This window comes from Lytechinus pictus, chromosome 6 (assembly GCF_037042905.1).
Source record: "Lytechinus pictus isolate F3 Inbred chromosome 6, Lp3.0, whole genome shotgun sequence".
Lineage (NCBI taxonomy): Eukaryota > Metazoa > Echinodermata > Echinoidea > Temnopleuroida > Toxopneustidae > Lytechinus > Lytechinus pictus.
Genome location: NC_087250.1, coordinates 14336754 through 14359435, shown reverse-complemented (window position 1 = coordinate 14359435; position 22682 = coordinate 14336754).

The window sequence follows — 22682 nt, the reverse complement described above, 5'->3', positions numbered from 1 at the left end:
ACATACATATCACCCCCCCCCCCCCTCTGACTAGAACCACACTCGCACAAAAAACATCATTTACACAGGTCCCAAATACTGGAGTGGTATTCACCAAAGCCTTAAACAATATAGAAATATAAACACCTTCAAAAAACACCTAAAACTCTCATTCCTTAATGAGTACAATGTATGAAACACATGAACTGCTTTATCTTTTCCACGATACTTGCCTCTCGACCCTATTTCTCTTTCTCCTCCCCTTTCCTTTTCTGCTGGGCACATAATCGTTTCTTTTTGTTTTGTTTTTTCCCCCAGTTATTTAATATTCCCTTATCCCTCTAACCTATGTAGTTTCTGCCCCCCTTTCTTTCCTTGTTATTCAAACCTATTTTGCCGTTCTTCATATATGGTCTAGATAGATTGTCTTACTTTACTTTTAATTACATACGATTAAGATTACTACAAATTTATCCTAAGGGACTTACAATTACAAGCTTCGCTTTTTAATAAGTCCCTCATTTTCATTTTCACATGCTAACTGTAATCTATAATTTGTCTAATCATCAAAATGTATCTTGAACAAAAATTGTATACATTTCATCTATTTCCTACGAATTTGTTAATTGATTATTGAAGTATTCTTATGACTCTTATTCTGTTTTGTACATTTATACATATGTATATATATGTTTGTTATGTTTATTATCAGAAAATGGAAGTGAAATAAACTAAACTGAAACTGAACTGAAAATTCAGTTTTGAGGCACATTTTCAGGCCAGAAATTTACTTATTTAACAAAATATTGTATACAAAATAAATGACCAATATGAAAGAGTAACATTTACTCTATCTGATGGTGCAATAATATTTCATTTAACTTGAGGTTAAAACAGGTAAATTCTTAGAGAAAGAAAATCTCACGAATCACGAGATTTTGCATGGGTGAGGATTTAGCCACGAGATGATTTGGATGAATCTGGCCTCTTTGCTCATTAGCATAGGGACCTGCGGTCTGACTGAATAGAATGACTGTAGAGCTTTATTCTACATTATCCATCGGCGTAAAATGTGCCAAATATAATATGGACAGATGTTTGTTGACTGTGTCTGGATGTGGCATTTATGTCCTTCAATCTTCTGCATGCTTTATGATATTCATTCCAACAAATGCAATAAGGCTAAAGTTATACTAAAGCGCAAAATTACTGAAAGCAATATTTCTAGCTTGAGGGATGCTTGTCAGGAAGAGAGTTGGTCGGATGTATTGGAATGTCATGATGTTGAACAGGCTTATGAATCATTTAGTAAAATTTTTCATCACCATTTGGATGAGACTATTCCACTTGTTAGAATAAATAATAGAAGTACAGGTAAACGGCCATGGATTACAAAAGGTATACTACAATCAATCAAAAGAAGAAATGTCTTATACAAAAAGAGTGTAAAGAAACCTTCACAAGAGCACGTTGAAAAATACAAAAAATATCGAAATAAGCTGACTTCTATTATACGGTCATCACGGAGTTTGCACTATTCTAGACAGTTTGAGAATGCTCGAGGTAACATGCCCTTGACATGGAATGTTGTTAGAGATATATTATATAAGAAAAATAAGTCAGAACCTGCCCAAAAATTTGTCCATAAGGACAAAGAGCTTACTTCTGATAATGACATTGCAAATGAATTTAACAGCTACTTTGTGAACATTGGGCCTGACCAAGCGAAGAAAATAACTCCCGTAGAAGTTAATTACAAAGAATATTTACAAGACAGGTCCGAATCATCTATATTCCTTAAGCCAGCTGATCATCTTGAGATATTAAACATTGCTAAGTCTCTTAAAAATAGTAGGTCATCTGGGCATGATGAAATAAGTTCAGCATTGTTAAAACAAATAATTGGCTTAGTCCTTTATACTCCTTTACTACATATCTGTAATCTGTCCATTTCAACTGGTGTATTCCCTTCCTCTCTTAAACTAGCCAAGGTTATTCCTGTTCATAAAAGGGAAAGCATGACCGTTATAAGTAATTATAGACCAATCTCAATTTTGCCTAGTTGCTCAAAAATACTAGAAAGAATTGTTTATAACAGATTGATTGCCTTTCTTGACAAAAACCACCTTCTTAATCCCAACCAATTTGGATTTCGCAGTTCTCACTCAACGGACCTTGCGTTGTTGAAATTTTTATGATTATGTATCTAGTTCTCTGGCTAATCGTGAGCACGTTATTGGTGTATTTATGGGCCTGAGCAAGGCATTTGACACCCTTGACCACTCAATACTGCTTTATAAACTCCAACATTATGGAGTAAGGGGCGTTGCCCTAAATTGGTTTACTAGTTATCTTTCAAATAGAAGAAAATACACATGCTATAACTATTCTAATTCTGGTATATCAATTATGAGGTTTTATTTATATTAATGATATTTGTTTGGTATCAAACACATTGAATTATATATTATTTGCTGATGACACAAGTGTTTTCCTATCACACCGTGATATTGATATCTTAGAAAACACCATTAATGTCGAACTTCCGAAACTATCTAATTGGTTTAGAAGTAATATGTTATCACTGAATGTTAAAAAGACTAATTATGTACACTTTAAAGGCAGGAAGTCCTGTCCTGACCATGATTTAAGATTGAAACTTGACAATGCTTTGCTTGAAAGACAGACATCTACGAGGTTCCTTGGGGTCTACGTCAATGATCAACTTAACTGGAATGATCACATGAAACACATCAGTAAACCAATTTCTCGAAATATAGGTATACTGTATAAAGTCAAGTACCTTGTACCTTATAAAATACTTTACATGTTGTACAATACTCTTATTCTACCTTATGTGTCATATTGCAATATTCTATGGGCAACATCAACGAGTGTCACAAACCCAATTCTTTTGTTGCAAAAGAAAGCAATTCGCATTTGTGCTGGAGTCGGTTCCGTGATCATACACGCCCTCTCTTTATAAAGCTGCAATGTCTTACTGTTGATGATGTCCATTTTCTTCAAACTTCCCTTTTTATGTATCGGTTTAATGCCAAAATGTTACCTACCTGCTTTTCCAATATGTTTCAACAAAATAGTGCTATCCATACCTACCACACAAGACAAGCATCTAATATGCATTTGTATAACCCTCGCACACTGTTGGCTCACAAATCTATCAGACATTATGGACCTGATGTTTGGAATTCGGTACCTACTAGTACTAGGAATATATTATCAGTGCATTCCTTCAAAAGTGTGGTAAAACGCATACTTGTCTCTAAGATGTAATTTTGTTGTACTGTACATTTTAAACTTAAATATTGATATAATTTCAATTATTATTACGCCTCACACACTCCTTGTAAATATTTGTAAATAGTTGTGGAACATAATAATAATTAAGCCAGTGAGCCCTAAAACTATTACATATTTAGGTACTGTGATCAGTGTGATGTTACACATTTAGTTTCTTAATGAAATGAAAATGTATGCTCCCCTCGTCTACCACAATGCAAAAATTGAAAATTGATGTTACATAATTACTAATTACTGGTAAATGAAATGATCTCAAGTATTTCTTTTTCTTTCAAGTAATTGATTTGGTATAAAGATTCCCTTTAATATGATACCAAATATACCCATGTAGCACATGTATTTCAAGTTTTATACCATTAATTATTTCTGTGCTTGTCCTGCAAATGTAACGATACCACCTATTTGCGGGCCCAACATAAAACGCATGGCCATAAATACTTTCCACCAATAGAGGGCGTACACAAAAATATGCCCAAAATTCAAGTTTTTGAGCGCTCTGGTGAATACAAAAATTATTCCCAAGTTAATAATGAAAAATAAATTGCAACTGTAAGGAAATAAGTAATTTTGGTCACAAAAGTGATATTTTAAAGATTTTTTAAAGTGTGTGCTCTGTACAGCATTGGCATACCAGTCCTACCTGTAGGCTGTAGATTCCCCACACAGGCAGGATGGTTGCACTCAGTGGACAAGTGGTTCATTAAATGATATGAGTGGGTATATTGACCTTGAAATATTTTAACTGAGCTGAGACTTGTCATAACTCATATGACACTTGTGAACAATTTTTTGCGATGACGTATGCTGGACATCGGCCGGTGCGAAACTGCATTAGCGCTGGCATTTTTTGCTGCATTTCGTCCCCCCAGACCCAATTTGCAGCTAAAATAGTAGGCCTATTAGGCCTACTACTAGTACTAGACACTAGTATTAGTACAAATCCAATTCTCATTTTTATTTTCCTTGAATTCTACTCTCATTTCCTTGAAATTGAAAATCCCTTAACTTCATATGGAAAACTAGCGGACAGAAGGTCCTCGCTGCACGCGCGCACCCTTATAACACGCAGAATTCCCTTGCATCATACCCTTTTTTCACAAACAAATGAGTATCAAGGACAAGTGTTGATTCATATAGAATTTCCGCCCCCCTGAAATGAATGTTAACAACTTCTTCTATCAGATGACCATAATTTTTTTTTAATTCAATTGGTGGGAAATGTGGCACTTTATTACATTAAAATCACTCAAAACCATCCATAGTCAGGAATATGTATTGGGATAATGGGTTTGGGGGACATTTTTATAGTACCCGGGTGGATTATATCCGTCGTTACATCGGTGGGTGATGGTATCAAGAATTTCCGCCCAGATGATAATAAAGGGCACATTGTAAGGCAAATACTCATTAAAGAACCACGGAGATTGGTTAATAAGGAAATAGTGCACTTTTATCATCAAATCAGAGGAGATTTTCTTTGTGAGTGATGTCCGAAGAGCAATCCTACACTCGACGTGCATTCAACATATATGGCTGGACAGAGTTTTTGTGTACGTCGGTGTGTTGTTCGAGTCACAGCGGTTTTCTAGCTCTTTCCATTGCAGTGCTGAACATTTTATTAGGTATGTATAAATATATATACATTGTCAGTCCGAACTATAGATATAAATATATCAGATACCGTTATTTTTGCCAACAAAAATCAATTTTATTCTCTGAAAGTTGGATATGTCTCTGAAAACTGTGACGGGTCAATTATGTATACGAGGGGTGCATCCTAGCTTACCACTGCATAGGTAAGTCTGAAAATTAAGTTTTGCTTATTCCTTTCACTTTATAATTATGTTTTAAATGTTCAAACAACAATAATTTATGAAATCGACACAAAATATTGTGAATCAACGCTGAAACATTATTTGTGTATACATGTTATCCCTCTGTAATGCTATCTCCCCCATAAAGCCACAATGGAACATTCTGCACCGCGAGTCATACGATGATCGCGAGGTCTGCAAACGTCGTCTGCTATGTTTTTACATGTCCGCTACACTGTATGCAAGTTTTCGATATGTTCCATTTTCCTTGCAATTCCTTGAATTTTCAAAATTCCTTTAGTGTCATAAGTTCGTTAAAATTATCCAAAACAAGGAAAATTAATTGCATGCGGAAGCACGCCGGTCACGCGGTAGCCGCAGCGTGCAGCGGCCTAGCTAGCCTGCCCGCTCTGGCTCTGCCGACAAATGATTTGGTTGGCAGGCTGGAGGCTGAGCACGGCGGGAGCACGGACCACGCTAACTCAGAGACCCGGCCTCCCGCCCGCGCAGCGGGCGGGAGCCCAGAAGCTTACCGTGTATTTGACCATATTCACCGGACTAGGGTGATTTATGGTCTAAATATTTCTCCAAATGAATTGTGAAAACAGAAAGTATACACAATTACCACGATTATATGGATGAAAGTCTAACGAGTGGCAGTTTCCTGACATCTGGGAACAGACTGGAACCTCAATAAAACGAAAAGTTCTCTCCTTCTACCCCCGTTTCGATCGGCCATTTTTGTTAAAAATCGTAACAAATTGGCCGATCGAGACTGGGGTAGAGGAGAGAACTTTTCGTTTTTTTGAGGTTCCAGTCTGTTCCCAGATGTCAGGAAACTGCCACTCGTTAGACTTTCATCCATATAATCGTGGTAATTGTATACTTTCTGTTTTCACAATTCATTTGAAGAAATATTTAGACCATAAATCACCCTAGTCCGGTGAATATGGTCAAATACACGGTAAGCTTCTGGGCTCCCGCCAGCCCGCGCGAGCTCTCTGGGTTAGGACCACGCTTACCTCTGCATCTGGATGAATATTGCAGGTCTGCAGTTTCATTAACTCAAAATTATCGCAATGCTAATATAATATCCTCATGGTTTAAGTCAACGAACGTAGAGGGCAGCAACACACAAGCGTGTTGCTCTAAGGAAGGTCAACTCGATACGCGCATGCAGCTGAGCTGCGCGCGTATTTTATTGTTCATGCCAACGAAATCAAATACCGATCTAATACAACAACAAATTAGTAGCGATCAAAAAACGAATATGAAAGAATATGACTACAACAATATCAAAGATAACTTTAAAAATATGTTGAGGAATATACATACATATAAAAACATACTTTGATATTTAAAACTTTACAAATATAAGTTTCAGGACACTAAAATCATTACCAAATCGGTGATTGTTGTTATCAGCGATTTCACCAGACGGCTGTATTAGGTGATTTGCGTCGAGACGATTTTGTGACCACTCGCAAAGCATTTCGGGATAGAATATAACCACCTTATTTTCTCTGAGCTCTTCGCTGAACCCATCATCACAGTGCAGCTGCAGCGCAGCGCGCAGCTAATGCAATGCATCCGATGCATGGGTTGTTTTTTCGCCGTCCATGCCATGGTCTCGGACTCAGAGTTGAAATTTAGACCCGGATTTCGGGGATACAGCGCCTTTATTTCAGATTTATAGACTTAAAAGTCAAATGACATTTAAAATTTGAAATCTAACCTTGAACAATCATCGTTGATAAACATCAGCCCTGAAGCCATTACACTTCAAATCAGGCCAGGCAAATTAGACGTCATTGTCTAAGTTGCTAGATCTATGACGAGTCGCCTGAAGCCCCAGCGCATCATCAACGTCACTAGCTAGCTGCGCGCGACCGGCCCAGACTCGGCGCACCCAGGCCAGAAAAATGACCTCGATTATTACGGTGGTTGTCTATGCATTTATTAGTGGTGCAGCGAAATTCAGCAGAAGAAAATAAGAGATATGAGGTATCCTCGTCACAGACTTAATATTCCAAAATGAGGAAAAATGTCAAAATCATGATTATTTAAGCTAAATATTTTCTTTAAAAATAAAAGTAATATTTTTAATATTTATACCCAGAATAACCGATCTAATAATTGTTCATTAAAAAATATTTGAAATTAACAAAAGAAAAAAAATCAACTCGACAAATTTCCCAAAACCCCACCTTATTTTTTAAAGTGGTCACAAAATTCGAGCGGAGTTGACCTTCCTTAGAGCAACACGCTTGTGTGTTGCTGCCCTCTACGTTCGTTGGTTTAAGTCTTTAAGGACGTTCAACAGTTATGTTTGTGCGCATCATGATCTGCGCATTTACACTCTGCGCGCTGACGTCACAATGGATGAACTGGTGATTTAACCAGCTAGCTGTAGGTAATGTGAGCTGAGTTTTCTCCTTATCTGCACTAACTTCAGATCTGATGTGTTATTTTATGAAGCTAATAAACTAGAATTATTCCATGGACCATTTATTTTTTATTCCTCTACAATTTCAAAATAGTTTCTCTGTAGTGCTGCAAAGTATGATGAATATGACCCCGAGTTTGAATAAATGGAAAAGTGGTTCGGAATTTTTCCTCACATAGATACAAAGCTTTTGGCGCGTTTTCGGGTGTTTTAAGAAGCAAATTTGCTCTAATAAGAGTGCTGATAGTTTGAAAACAAGCACATGAACCCATATTTTTTTATGTTTGCACCTCTTTGGTATACCTTCCTCTACAACTTTGCAAAGTTTGGTAAAAATGACATGGGTTTTGACTAAAGTGCAGCATTTCTTTTACTTCTCAAGTTTGTTATTGAAATTTGAAATGTTTGACGTTTGAAATTTGAAATGTTTCCCGCAATTTCAGAGAACTAAGAGTGTTGTTAGACTTTAATGAGCAAACAATTGACAGCATTATAAATAAATTATCCATCTTACGGATACAATTGTTAATCATATTACAAAATTTAATGAAATCTTCATGGATTTTGACTGATAATATAGCTTTAAACTCATTGTTGTGATCTCGTGAGGTCTAAATATGCCAAATACTTTTGGATGCACAATTCTTAAGAACATCCATTTGGGTTAACTTTGAAGCTCTATAGCAAAAAATCAAGAACATGGACCCATGTTAATTTTTGTATATTTGAAATATTCAGGTGCTAAAGTATCTTTGTGCAAAGTATGATGAAAATGACATGGATTTTCAATGTTTGGGAGCAAGACTGCGGAACTACTCGCATTTTAGACGGTATATCAACAGACTTTTGCTTGTTTTCAACGCATTTTGGGCTGTTTCAAGCCAACTCGCAATATTTTTTACACTGATAATTTGAAAACGAGCACATGGACCCCATAATTTAAATGTCTTAACTTCTTCAGAATATATTCTTCTACAAATCTAGAGAGTATGATGAAAATGACATGGATTTTGAATGTTTGGGAGCAGAACTACGAAACCATTCGTATTTTAGACATTTTGGACGGTATCATCAGACTTTTACTTGTTTTCGGCGCATTTTGGGCTGTTTCAAGCCGACTCGCAACATTTTGGACACTGATAGTTTAAAAACGAGCACATGGACCTCATATTTTTAATATTTTAACGGCTTTAGAATATATTCCTCTACAAATTTAGAGAGTATGATGAAAATGACATGGATTTTGAATGTTTGGGAGCGAAATACGGGACCATTCGCATTTTCGACGGTATTATTAGACTTTTGCACGTTTTCGGCGAATTTAGGCGATTTTCAAGCCATGCAACTCGCAACAGTTTGGACACTGATAACTAAAAAGCGAACACATGGACCCTATATTTTTAATATTTTAACGGCTTTAGAATATATTCCTCTACAAATTTAGAGAGTATGATGAAAATGACATGGATTTTGAATGTTTGGGAGCGAAATACGGGACCATTCGCATTTTCGACGGTATTATTAGACTTTTGCACGTTCGGCGAATTTAGGCGATTTTCAAGCCAACTCGCAACAGTTTGGACACTGATAACTAAAAAGCGAACACATGGACCATATATTTTTAATATTTTAACGGCTTTAGAATATATTCCTCTACAAATTTAGAGAGTATGATGAAAATGACATGGATTTTGAATGTTTGGGAGCGAAATACGGGACCATTCGCATTTTCGACGGTATTATTAGACTTTTGCACGTTCGGCGAATTTAGGCGATTTTCAAGCCAACTCGCAACAGTTTGGACCCTGATAACTAAAAAGCGAACACATGGACCATATATTTTTAATATTTTAACGGCTTTAGAATATATTCCTCTACAAATTTAGAGATTATGATGAAAATGACATGGATTTTGAATGTTTGGGAGCGAAATACGGAACCATTCGTATCTTAGATGGTATTATTAGACTTCTGCACGTTTTCGGCGCATTTTAGGCGATTTTCAAGCCAACTCGCATCACTTTGGACACTCATAGTTAAATAACGAGCACATGGACCCCTTATTTTTAACTTCCCTACACCTTCGATATGCATTCCTCTACAATTTAGCAGAATTTGATGAAAATGACATGGATTTTGAAAAAAGTGCAGCTTACAAAATACTTTTTTTTATTTTTTAATAGATTCACGTCTTTGAAAATTAGTTTTTTCCGAGTTTTTGCACCATTTTTGCCAATTGAGGGCGCTGCTGACTCCAAATAGATATAGTTTTACCAATTAAAAGACTTTCTCTTACTTTGGTATCTACTAAGTTACATATTCTGAAAGTTTGATGAAGTTTGATGCGTTATCCACTGAGTAAAGATGACTTAAACCCATTTGGTGAATTCGTGAGGTCTAAGAGAGGCATAATTCTCTTGATTGCGCAACATTTCATATCATGATTCAAATACGCCGTCTTTGAAGACCCGTAGAAAAAAAATAAGCACATGAACCTATATTATTTTTTGCATTTTCATAATGTATAGATACCAAAGTAACTCTCTGCAAAATTTGGTGAAAATGACATGGACTTCATTTTAACTGTGGAACGTCCTTAAGTCACCAGTCATCACTGCTGTTTATTCGTCAGCGCTGGACTGTTCAGTCACGTCCAGAAGCAGTAAATTTTTTTTTTCAAGTTTGTATTGTTAAAAATACGGTAATGGATTATGGAAAGCTATTTGTGCCTTCAGTTTGCAGCAAGCCACCACCATCTACACCACATCATGTCTTTGACTTTGCCAGAGATGAATCAGTATCTTTTAGACGTCCAGGTTTACTTCACAGCCACGGAATGGGCAAAGTTCAGCAGTTATGAAAGAATTTGTATCAAGAACGTCAAAGAAAACTATGAGATGATGAACAAAGTTGGTAGGTATAGACTAAGTTAGAACTGCATTCAAGGGTTCATGGGCCTGTTGCATGAAAGGGTCTTTCGTAGAACCATTCTACGTAAGAACGAGATATCGCTCAACTGTTTCACAAAGCCGATTTGGGCGATACGAAGAATGGTCCTTGGAAAGACACCTCCAGACATGTCCTACCACAGTGAGCCACTGCAGTTTTTTCGCCCTTTTTTCGCCGTTTTGTGTGTTATAACCTATGGGAAATTCAAAGTTGCAGTTTTTTCGCCGTTTTGAAAACGGCTAGAAAAGGGCGAAGAAAGGGAGAATTTTTGGAGAAAAAACGGCCAAAAAACGGCTACATTAGGTTTCCTACGTAAACCTTGAATTATTATGGAGTGCCATCATTGTTCAATATAAGCGGAGCTATTGATTTCCCCATGAAAACGGCGAGAAAACGGCGAATGTTAAGGACGAGGATCCTGTTAGAGGAGTGAAGATACTGAAAGAAAACGGCTAATAAACGGAGAGAAAACGGAGACAAAAGGGCGAATGGGTAGTAAGGCGCGCGTTGCATAAAACAGAGAGAAAAGGGCGAGAAAACGGAGACAAAAGGGCGAATGGGTAGTAAGGTGTGCAGTGCATGAAACGGAGAGAAAATGGCGGGACAACGGAGAGAAAAGGGAAGATGAGTAGTAAGAGGTGAGAGCATGAAACAGAAAAAAAAGGTTAGAAAAAAAAGGCGAATGGGTAGTACGAAGTGCATTGCATAAATCAGAGAAAAGGGGCGAGAAAACTAAGACGAAATGGCGAATGAGTGAGAAGTGCATTGCATAAAATGGCAAAAAAATGTGAAAATGTGTGATATGCATTGAGAAAAAGCGACTAGAAAACGTAAAATATATATTTGCAATATAAACTTAAAGATTTTCTTAAGAACTCCTTTTTGAAATAAGCTCTAGTTTTCATGGGTAATTAATAATAATTCTCATTTCATTCATGTAAAAAAAAATGTTATTTTACTTTCAGGGGGGGATGGGGGTTACGCCTTCTTTCATAAATCTTATTTACATATTGTATAGGCCTACTACATTCATTGTTTTATTTCAACATTTTTTATATTTCATGTGGAATTTGATAAAATGTCAATCAGATGAAAATAAAATTTAATTGAATTGGATTGAAACTTCTTTGAATACTTTATTCTTTACTCTTATTTTCCCTTCTTCATGGGCGGGAACCCGAGGAGGACGCGTCCCTCACTTTTTGGAAAGGGGGGCATAATATCAAATCCCCCTCTACTATTTGTGGTCTCTTATGATGGAGAACAATAAATCATTCAAAGTCGAATGTATAGTTAAAGAGCTTAAATTTGCCCTATTTACTAAAAAATGCACAATTTCTTGCGCCGAATATTGGCACGCAGGTTGTCAGGGACGTAATCTACAAAATTGTATCGTAATTTGTTTCATGCAAATCGCTATTAAGTAATTATGCTAATTCATGCGTAATTAGTATGCAAAATCATACTTTTTCCTCTAACTCCCTTTAAAAAGCTCAGAATGTTCTAATTTTTGGTATAAGAACTCTTTGTCTACATGAACAAAATTGCAATATCAGATAAAAAATATGTCTTATTGTTTTTTGCAATTTCGTATGTATTTCTTTTGTTTTTTACTTTTTGTTTTTCATTATTTTTTCAATTAAATTTGTTTGGGACTCTTCTGAGATCATAAACAGCATTACATCTAGACCAGCAAAACTAAAAATAATCATACATTTATGTTTTTTTGTTGAAAACACAATTTGCATTGACTTTGTACACGAAATCACATTTTTAGCAATTTTTGGTCTGACATGCACTTACATAATGTTGCGCAAGACTTGAAAGTAAAAATTTAGCGAGCGGCGAAAATATTGCACCAATTGTTGAAGGGGGGAGAGGGGCGGCCTAGATAGGGTTAATGGATTATTCTCTGATACCAATGACCAGTGTCGGACCGTGACCCGGAGGAGACAAAGCATTGGAGGGGCACTGCATTGTTCACAAACAATACAGTGCCCCTCCAATGCTTTGTCTCCTCCGGGTCACGGTCCGCACTGCCAATGACTTTAAAATGTATTACAAATGTATTACTTTACAAATTTTAATTGTCCTTTAGGGGGGCACGTGTCCCCTGTGCCCCCCCCCTGGATTCGCGCATGTAAGTGGGGGTATTTTGTACAAATTTATATAGCCATACCCTCGCAAGTTAAGTGTACGATGAGTTACTGATGACATTGACCAAATCAATGTCGTTAGAAACAAAAAGGCAAATAAGGGCAGCAATATTAATTCCCACATACTTAACAATTTATTTCATCCGTTTATTATACTTAAAGGGCACTGTAAATCACATCCCATAATAAATATTACATTTATGAATTTGGTTCAGAATTTTGAATGTTGCATCTTTCTCCAGTGGTTCTCTATTGTGCTTTCTGTCCTTTCATCTACGAAGACACTGACCCCTCCTAAAAACTTCACCCCCGGTATGCACTTGCCTCCCACTTGGTATTTTGCTATTTTATGTTAATTCAAATACTCGCATGATAATATGCAGAAAGGCACTTTTCGTGTTCCTGATGCTGCAGTCACATTTCCCCTACCGCGGCGTACGCGGTGAGTCGAAAACAGCCGTTTTATTAATGTGTAGGTGGTACAAAAAAGTCTTAACGGATGTTTTCGACCCGCCGTAAGGAAATGTGACTGGGCCATTGGTCATGTAAGTAGTATCCAACAAACCACTTCGATATACTTTAATTCTTGGGGGAGGATACATCAGCCTCCATGATGACATGAGCTGGTTCGATATCGTTGGTATATTGGTCAAAACTGTGTTTTATAGTGTTAAAGACCCCAATGCACTTGAGCTACTTCGTTTTATTTAGGAAAGATAACTCTAAAAATGTAAACAGAAGCTTTGGAGTGAATGCCCTATTATAGCTGTTGCGACTTCAATGGGGTCAATTAATTACACCGTCTCGCACGTTTTGTGAACAATGGAAGGTGTGAATGAAGGTGTGAAGATTGCAGTGAACACCTAACAATAGGAAGAATCTGTTTCAACTTAAGTTACGCAATGATCTCTTGTGATCTCTCGTTGTGTTTCTTCAACCCGGATGAATCCCCAAACCACCATTGTCCTATCACGGACCTATGGTAGTCAGCGTTTGTGAAAACGGAATGATAATCGAGGATGATAGTGGTATTTGTGATGTAAATAATGATAGTGGTGATAATGAAGGGGGATGAAGAGGAAGAAGAGGACAAGAATGATGGTGGTGGTAATGATTTTGATGGCGGTGATGATGATGACGATAACATAATTATTTTTTTTCTTAATAAACATATTTTGTGTGTAAATTTATAAAAAAAGAGGAAATTTTCTTTTTAAGAATATGGATAAGATGCATATTATATTATATTATCTTTGTTTTGTTTTTTTCTGATATTTGTGTTTGATTTGTCTCTATTGTTCTGATTACAATATGCATGTATATATCGTGATTTCATTAATACCTTTGTTAATTCAATAAAACACATATGATACAGTGATTATGAATGAGCGTTATAGTTAACTATTTTGCACAAGCTGGTTATCAAAATGACGCTAGACAATTTTGGTAATAAAACCCACGTGGCTTTAGACGAATCGGCATAACATGTACAATGAATCAATTGTAACTAACTCAATAAATTATCCAGGCACATATAGCGTTTAATGGGACAAAATAAAGTACTCAATAGATCTTTCATTAGAAAAACAAAATCGAGAAAAGATTTAAGTCGCGAGGTTATAGCTTTACTCAAGTGACTGTCATGTAGACCTCTATATGTAACTATAATTTTATTGTTTTGAATCATCTCTAATAATTGCTTTAATTTTTAATCAATTATTTTTTATGTTTACAAGCTGTATACTTTTTAATATGTTAGGTAATATGTTACTGAATAGCATATTCAATGAGTATTACGTCGTTATAATTATCATTATATAGTGAAAAAAAACTGTGAGCTTTATAACAATGCCATGCAGTCACTTATTTGTGTTGTTGACGAAGGAATGATTTTGTAGCCGTTTTCCACATGGGAGGTATTCGCCCTTTATTAGCCGTTTTGTAGCCGTTTTCCACAAGGAAGGTATTCGCCATTTATTAGCCGTTTTGTAGCCGTTTCGCACAATGGAGGTATATACGCCCTTTATTAGCCGTTTTCTCGAAGGGAGGTATTCACTATTTTATTCTGATGAAAATCATTGTTGCATACAGTTGGCTTTCCATAGTCGGTACACTTTTTTTGTCGCCGTTTTTTGGCCGTTTTCTAGCCCTTTTCTAGCCGTTTCCTGTTGGGAAAAAGGGAGAAAAAAGAGAGAAAAAACGGCGAAAAAACGGCTAATCACCCAAACCAGTCTGGCTCACTGTGTACGTAGGCATGATCTTCTTTGCACACCGCCCGCCACCGTCGGTATTGAGAGAAAATGCATTTACGGCAAGCCACACTGGCATATCACCTCTAAACATTTTTTTGGTTGCACTCTGATGCATTTGATCTGGGATGGCGCCAAGTTATTTTTTATATGGGGGCTAGTTGTCATCAATTTCAGGTCGTCTTTTTGCACGGCAGGACGACCAAAAACGGATGTCATTTTAACTTCTCCGGGGTACATGTATTATTCCCGGGGGTAATGTATAGGGCCAAATATTTTTTTTAATATGTTTTCTTCTATTCTCCCTCCGTCTTATCCCCACCCCTTTTCTATTAAAAAAATAAACTTGAAATACTTAAAATGGGTGGCACTATATCTCTTTAGCCGACCCCTCATGCTTTCTCATTATAGATAAACAACAAATTTCTTTAAAAGAAATTATGTAAGGTAAAAAACGTGTTCAATAACATTCAGCAAAAAAAAACAAGACAAACAAAACTAAGATGTTAAACATGCTAAATCATTTATTTATTTTTATTTTATTTTCATTATAATTATTTTTTTTTGCTGAAATTTATCTTAATCAATGAAAATTAATTGTTGGATTTAAAACAGTGAAACAAAACAAAAAACCTGCAGCTAATATTGAATTTAAGATAATGATTAAGCCTATAGCTTACGAATCCATCACAATCATTACAAATGAAGATAAGTTCATTAAAGAAAAGATTATGGAAAGTCCATACGAAGAGGCGCACTTTAAATCTTAGGGTAGGCCCCTTTCGGCCCTTATGTCATAGCATATAGTCTCTATACTCCTTAACTTTGAATGAAATGTTGAACATATATATTTTTTATGTTATTTTCTTATATAAACTTCCATAAATTAAGTGATCATCTTTAAATATGACCAGCGTTTATGATCGTTGTCATATTTAGCATTATTTCTGTAAAAGTATCAGTTTTCCATTGCAGATTGATTCACACCTTTTTCTATGTTTTAATTATTATTGCAAAGTACTACTTTGTCCACTTGGACATGTTTGCAGCAATTTTCATATTTTCATTTTCTTCTGTTACTCATCATGCAACTGAGGTATGTTTATACTCTAAATACTCACATTTGTATTTCTTGCGTTATATCTGACAAATAAAATAAATAAATTAGATTTTTCACACGCAGCCTCTCATAATTTCCTTTTTAGTCTCATACAGTCAGACACTGTTGATTTTGTTTACTCCATTCAAACCCTATATTTACCTCAACAAATAACATATTAACGCATAATTTGCAAAATTATCATTATATACAAGTATTCTATAAAAATACAGAATATTGAACTAATAAATGTCGAAATTACTTATTTAAATCAATTTTTATGTCGGACAAGGGTCTCTTTCGTTGAAATATCAATAAAAGGTGTCTCTAAAAAGACACCGTGTTCTAAATAAGGGAAATAATGAAAATTTCGATTTTATTTAGTTATGTTTGTGAATCTTTAAAGTTTTTTCTCTTTTAACCTCATAAAGTAAGCTCCATACATCAATTCTACTATCAGTAATAAATAAAACATTCTTTGATCTCCTACTATTGAAATATCGGATTTTATGTAAAGTCGTCATTCAGAAATAAAAGGTTCAGGTGACGATGAAGACTAAATATTTTTCCGATACTATCGATATCAAACGATGTCGCGGACTTGGAAGACAAGATTGCCTTCGTGAAACGGAAAGCGCTGATTTGTCGCCAATCTTCCTATCTCGGAAGAATGGTCCTAGGACGTTCCTACGTATCGCTCATCTCGTCATGCAACAGGCCCCATATCCCCGGCCGGGGGGCGAATTTTTTTTCCGCACTCGGCATAGCAAATACTCCATATGCGCATGTGCGTGGACTTGCTCGCCGGTCTCTGCCATAGAAAATGTACGCATATGTACAATATGAATGTACTACTTCAACACGATGGCTCAATAGTCTTCACGCGCAGACTCTAATTGAACAGTTCGATAAAATTGTATGTAGTGTCGGTAGTGCGCCAGATGTTCGTGTCTGTGTAGTTTTAGCATTCAGACCCTATGGTACTGGTACTGTCTCCTCCCGGGGGGGCCACTTACATTGACGAGTGGATACCATGCGCGACCAAAAAAACACGTAAAAAGGATGTCCTTTTCACGAAAGGGCACGTTACGTACGTAACGTGATAAGGGTGTCAAAAACACAAAAATAATGAAAAAAGGGTGTCTATTTCGCTAGGAAAATTACGTGTTTAGGGTCGAATTTGCGGGAATGATATTGATAAAACAAAATTAAAATGTTTTATAAAGGATGTCCATTTTGCCCCAACACTTCGTGTTTAGAGTCCGATTTGCGCGAGGTGTAGAAAGTGGGGTCGTACTAAACCAAATAAGGTAAAGCCGACGACCGAAGGACCCGTAACAATAAAACATTCCTGTACTTGTTTAGGGGTTCATTTCAGGGAATATTTGCCAAGAGTATCGTTTTGTTTCCAATTTTTGTTAAGGGTAGGGTTTCACGCGCCAATACTTGTTAAGGGGTGCATTTTCAGAATATGGAAATTACGTGTTTAGGGTGCTTTTCGAGACCCCATGGTCGCGCATGGTATCCACTCGTGAATGGAAGTGGCCCCCCCGGGTGTCTCCTCCAATATGCGCCCACTCTCTCCGTCACTCTGTATTAGCTAGTATTTGTTTTACATGGTCTACTTTGAGCCAGAAGGCCATTAGCTCCTTTAAAAACACAATGAATGCCCTTCTGGCTCCCAACCAACTGTTGTGTATGCCTCAATACTTCACATGTTATATTCAACATAAGTTTTACCTTATCTGAACTATGGTGTTCTAGCTTGGGGTAATTCAGCTAAATTGCAATTAAATAGAAGTTCAAAAGCGAGTAGTGAGAACTATCTCCAACACAGAAATGCGTTCACACACGGATAACCTTTTTCTACATATATAAATAAAATTAACACTTTAAAAAAAGGTCTGGTGAATCGCGATCATAAAACTACATAGACAAGAATATCTGGCGCGCTCAGCTCCTCCCGACACAATTTTGTCGAACTGTTCAATCAGAGTCTGCGCTTGAAGACTATTGAGCCATCGTGTTGAAGTAGTACATTCATAGTGTACATATGCGTACATTTTCTATGGCAGAGACCGGCGAGCATTGAAGTCCACGCACATGCACACATGGAGTATTTGCTATGCCGAGTGCGGAAAAAAAATTCGCGGCCGGGGGGGGGGGGGGGGGGCACTCAGTATATAATGCATAGTGCTAGTGCCTAGTGGGTATGTGCCGTGGAGGGGACCCCTATTTTTACACTCAAATTTCCGTTCCAAGGCATAGCATTTTTGTCTTATTGAGAAAAAGAACAAAGAAAGCCGCTCTAAGTAAGGCATAGCATTTCCTTCTTAATCTTATCACATGTATCAATTTATCATGCTTATCGAGAAAAAAGAAGAAAGAAATCCGCTCCAAAGCTTCGCATATTTTTCGTTACGCCGTTCCGGTCGCATTGATCTGCTACAATTTTGGTGAAAAGCGGCCGTAGAGCCCTTTTCGACCATCGCCTAAGCACGAGCGCACCCGCGGAGGCCGCGCTAGCTGCGTCATGCACGGTTGCATACGCACTCACAGAGATACGGAAATCCGTTCCGAGGACCCCCGTTTTCACAAACATTTGTAGTTCCGAAGCCCGTTCCGAGGACCCTCCTTTTTACAATAAGCCCGCTCCAAGGACCCCGTTTTTTGCCTCGCCCGAGGCACGTACACCCCAACCACTTTTTTGGTCGAGTGCCCCCCCCCCCCCCCCCCCCCCGGGTTCATATCCTGCCTGTGGGGAATCTATAGTACAGGTAGGACTCACTTGTTCACTGCAACCACCCTGCCTGTGGGGAATCTACAGGCTGGACTATGGCATGCCAAATGCAATGCTGTACAGAGCACACACTTTAAAAAATGATTAAACAGGGGCCGATTGCACGAAAGGGTCTTTCCAAGGACCGTCTTTCGTGTCGCCCATCTTTTATGATACGCCATGTGAAACGCATTTCAAATAAATTATCTGCAAATATATTTTATTTGTCCGTTAAAATAAACAAAACATTTGTTTATAAAATGATCTGATATCTCATGAAATTGTAATTTGTATAAAATTTGATTTAAAAGCAAGCTTACGAATTTGATTTGTTTATCATAAATTTCAGAAACACCCCGCTTATAGCGCATCATAAAAGATGGGCGACACGAAAGACGGTCCTTGGAAAGACCCTTTCGTGCAATTGGCCCCAGGGTGCTACATAACTTTTTTAAGCACTTGCCCAGTCGGGCAAGTAGATTTTAAAAAAGTTGGAAAATACTTGCCCGAATATAGATTTCACTTGCCCGAAAAATCCTTCAAAACAAAGTTTTATTGCTTCAAAACAAGTTATAGCCTAATGGTTTTACATACCATACCATTGCATTGACGGCTTTAAAAAGACATATTTCAACATGACTACTGATGTATCTTGTAGTTGTATTTCTTTTTTTTAATGATTGTTATCTTAAACATCATGACAAAATATATGGTCAATATGCTCTTTAATTAATTTCCTAATCTCATATATTTTCCATATATTTTGGAGGGGACTAGGCACTAGGGCACACAATACAAAAAAGGGAAATCACTGAAAATAACCAAAGAAAAAAAAAAGAAATTGAGAGGGGGAGACAATGAAAGAAAACAAATTAGAAGAAAGACAGAAAGGACGAAGAAATAGAGGCTGAAGAAAGAAAAAAAGAAAAAAAGAAAGAGAATGGCTGCGGGGAAGAGAAAGATGGAAAGAAAGAAGGATGGAAAGAAAGAAAGAAAAAATATTAAAAAACTGAGGGGAAGAGAAAGAAAGGAACAAATAAAAAAGAAAAAGAAAGAAAGGAAGAAAGAAAAGGTAAAGGATTGATGGAAGGAAGGAAAAGGGAAAGAAAGAAAACGAGAGAAAGGAAAGAAGGAAGAAAGAAAAGGTATAAAGATAGATGGAAGGAAGGAAAAACAAGAAAAAAGAAAAGAAAGATAGAACGAAAGACAGAAAGAAATGAAGGAAGGCAGAAAGAAAAAATAAGGAAGAAAAGAAAGGATGGATGGATGGAAAAAAAGAAAGATCAAAAGAACGAAAGACAAAAATAAGAAAATCAGAAAGAAAGAAAGAAAGAAGGAATGAAAGAAAAAAGAAAGAAAGAAAAAAATAGAGAGAAAAAAAAACTGAGGGGAAGAGAAAGGAAAGAAAGGAACGAATAAAAAAAGAAAAAAGGTAAAAAGGAAGAAAGAAAAAGGAAAGGTAAAGGATTGATGGAAGGAAGGAAAAGAGAAAGAAAGAAAACGAGAGAAAGGAAAGAAGGAAGAAAGAAAGAAAGAAAAGGTATAAGGACAGATGGAAGGAAGGAAAAAAGAAAGAAAAGAAAGATAGAAAGAAATGAAGGAAGGAATGAAGGAAAGAGATGAAGGAAGGCAGAAAGAAAAAATAAGGAAGAAAAGAAAGGATGGATGGAAAAAAGAAAGATCAAAAGAATTAACGAAAGACAGAAATAAAGAAGGAATGAAGGAAATAGAAATAAAGAAAGAAAAGAAAGAATGAATTAAAGGGATGAAGAAAGTATAAGGAAGAAAAAAAGACAGGAAGAAAAGGTAAAGAATGGATGGACGGAAGGAAGACAGTAAGAAAGAATGAAAGGAAAGGGAAAAAGAAGGAAGGACTAAAGAAAAAGGTAAACAAAGGTTAGATGGAAGGAAGAAAGAAAAAAAAAGATAGAAAGAAAAGAATGACAAAAAGAAAGACAGCTATAGTAACAGAAAAAATGAACAAAAGAAGGAAGGAAATTTCAAAAGAGAGATTCAAAAGAAGGAAAGATTGAAAAGAAAAGAAGGAAAGATAGGCAGAAAGAAAGAAAATATAGAGGAAGAAAGCTCAAACTATCCAGTCATAAGTAAAGAAGAATTTATCAATTTCCTTGGCGAAAAAAAAAAAAGTTACGAAAGAAACCACGTTTATCAACATACACACAAATGCATATGTGGGACTGTCAAACAGTGTATTACAGTGTGTGCGATACAGACGATCATTCGAAACCCGATCTTTTTGAAGCATAACAGAAGTGACAATTTCTCCTTTTACTGCTTACAAATGACAGAGATACCCCAATTTTTAGGAAATATGGACATTACAAGAATTTTCATTGGTAAGAAATTTGAATTTTGACAGTTCTGTGGGAGATTTCTTCCAGAGCAAACTTCGTTCGTGCAGCACCATAGAAACCATAGAAACCATCGGCTGCGTGGACTAGGTGCTAGCTAGCTCGGTATGCTGTAGACTGCCATTGATTCTCTGTGTGTGTGTTTACGTCTCTGAGCTGTGTGTTTATTGCAGAAAATGGCGCAAGTTTTGCAATTCGAATCATGACTTATAAACTTTTTTGAAAGAAGAAGTTAATGATATTGCTTGTTTTGTCTCTTTTTCTTTTCTATATTTTGATGGTGAAATATGGGGAATCTTTCTAAAATATAATTTCCATAGGAGAATTTTGCTTGCCCGATTTGGGCAATCAGTTTTTGTCTTTGCTTCAAAACACTTGCCCGACTCTAACTTTTACTTGCCCCAGGCAATCGGGCAAGCACTTATGTCGCACCCTGTTAAAATATCACTTTTGTGACCAAAATTACTAATTTCCGTACAGTTGCAATTTATTTTACATTAGTAACTTGGGAATAATTTTTGTATTCACTAGAGCGCTAAAAAACTTAATTTTGGGCATATATTTGTGTACGCCCTCTATTGGTGGAAAATAATATGGCAAGAAAATTTTCATTTTTTAATCTCTATTTTTAATTAAAAATAAAATAATTCAAAGAATCAAATTTACTTCAGGGCCAAGTTGTATGATAAATAGGTGTAATGGAAACTGTCAGTGTAAAAAAATCAAGCATTTATCCCAAAGAAAAAGAGAAAATAAGCCAAACATTGCCATCCTTATTTTGCCACACATGGAGATATAACTGAGAACAAGGTTATATCATAACCTTGTTCATTGAATGAGTGGTAGGACTATGGTATGCCAATGCTGTACACAGCACACACTTTAAAAAAAATCATTAAAATATCACTTTTGTGCCAAGAAATACTAATTTTCATACAGTTGCAATTTATTTTTCATTAGTAACTTGCGATTAATTTTTGTATTCACCAGAGCGCCCGAAAACTTGAATTTTAGGCATATTTTTGTGTATGAAGGAGAAAATGCAGTGAAAGAAAGTGAACGAAAAAATGTAAAAATAAATTAATGAAAGTTAGAATAAAATTTTTAAAAGGATGAATTAAGAAAGAAAAAAAGTTTCTGTCATTCTTGGAAATGAATACAGAAAGAAAGGAAGGGAAGATGAATAATTGTGTGAAAGAGAGAATTAAGGAAAGAAAGGAAAAATGAAAGAAAAGGAGGAAAAAAGAAAGAATGAAGGGAATAAAAATATGTCCTTCATTCTTTGAAAGAAACGAAGAAAGGGAGGAAGGAAGGGAAAGAAAGAAAAAGGGAAAAGAATTAGAAGGGGGGAAAAGAAAAAGAATGAAAGAAAGGATGAAAGAGAGGGAGGAAAAGATGAGAAAAGAAAGAAAAAAGTGGAAGGAGATAAAGAAGGAAAAGTAGATGAAGGGAGGAGGAAACAAAACTTTAAGGAAAGAAAGAATGAAGGAAATAGAAAAGGAAATTTAAAAAAGGAAA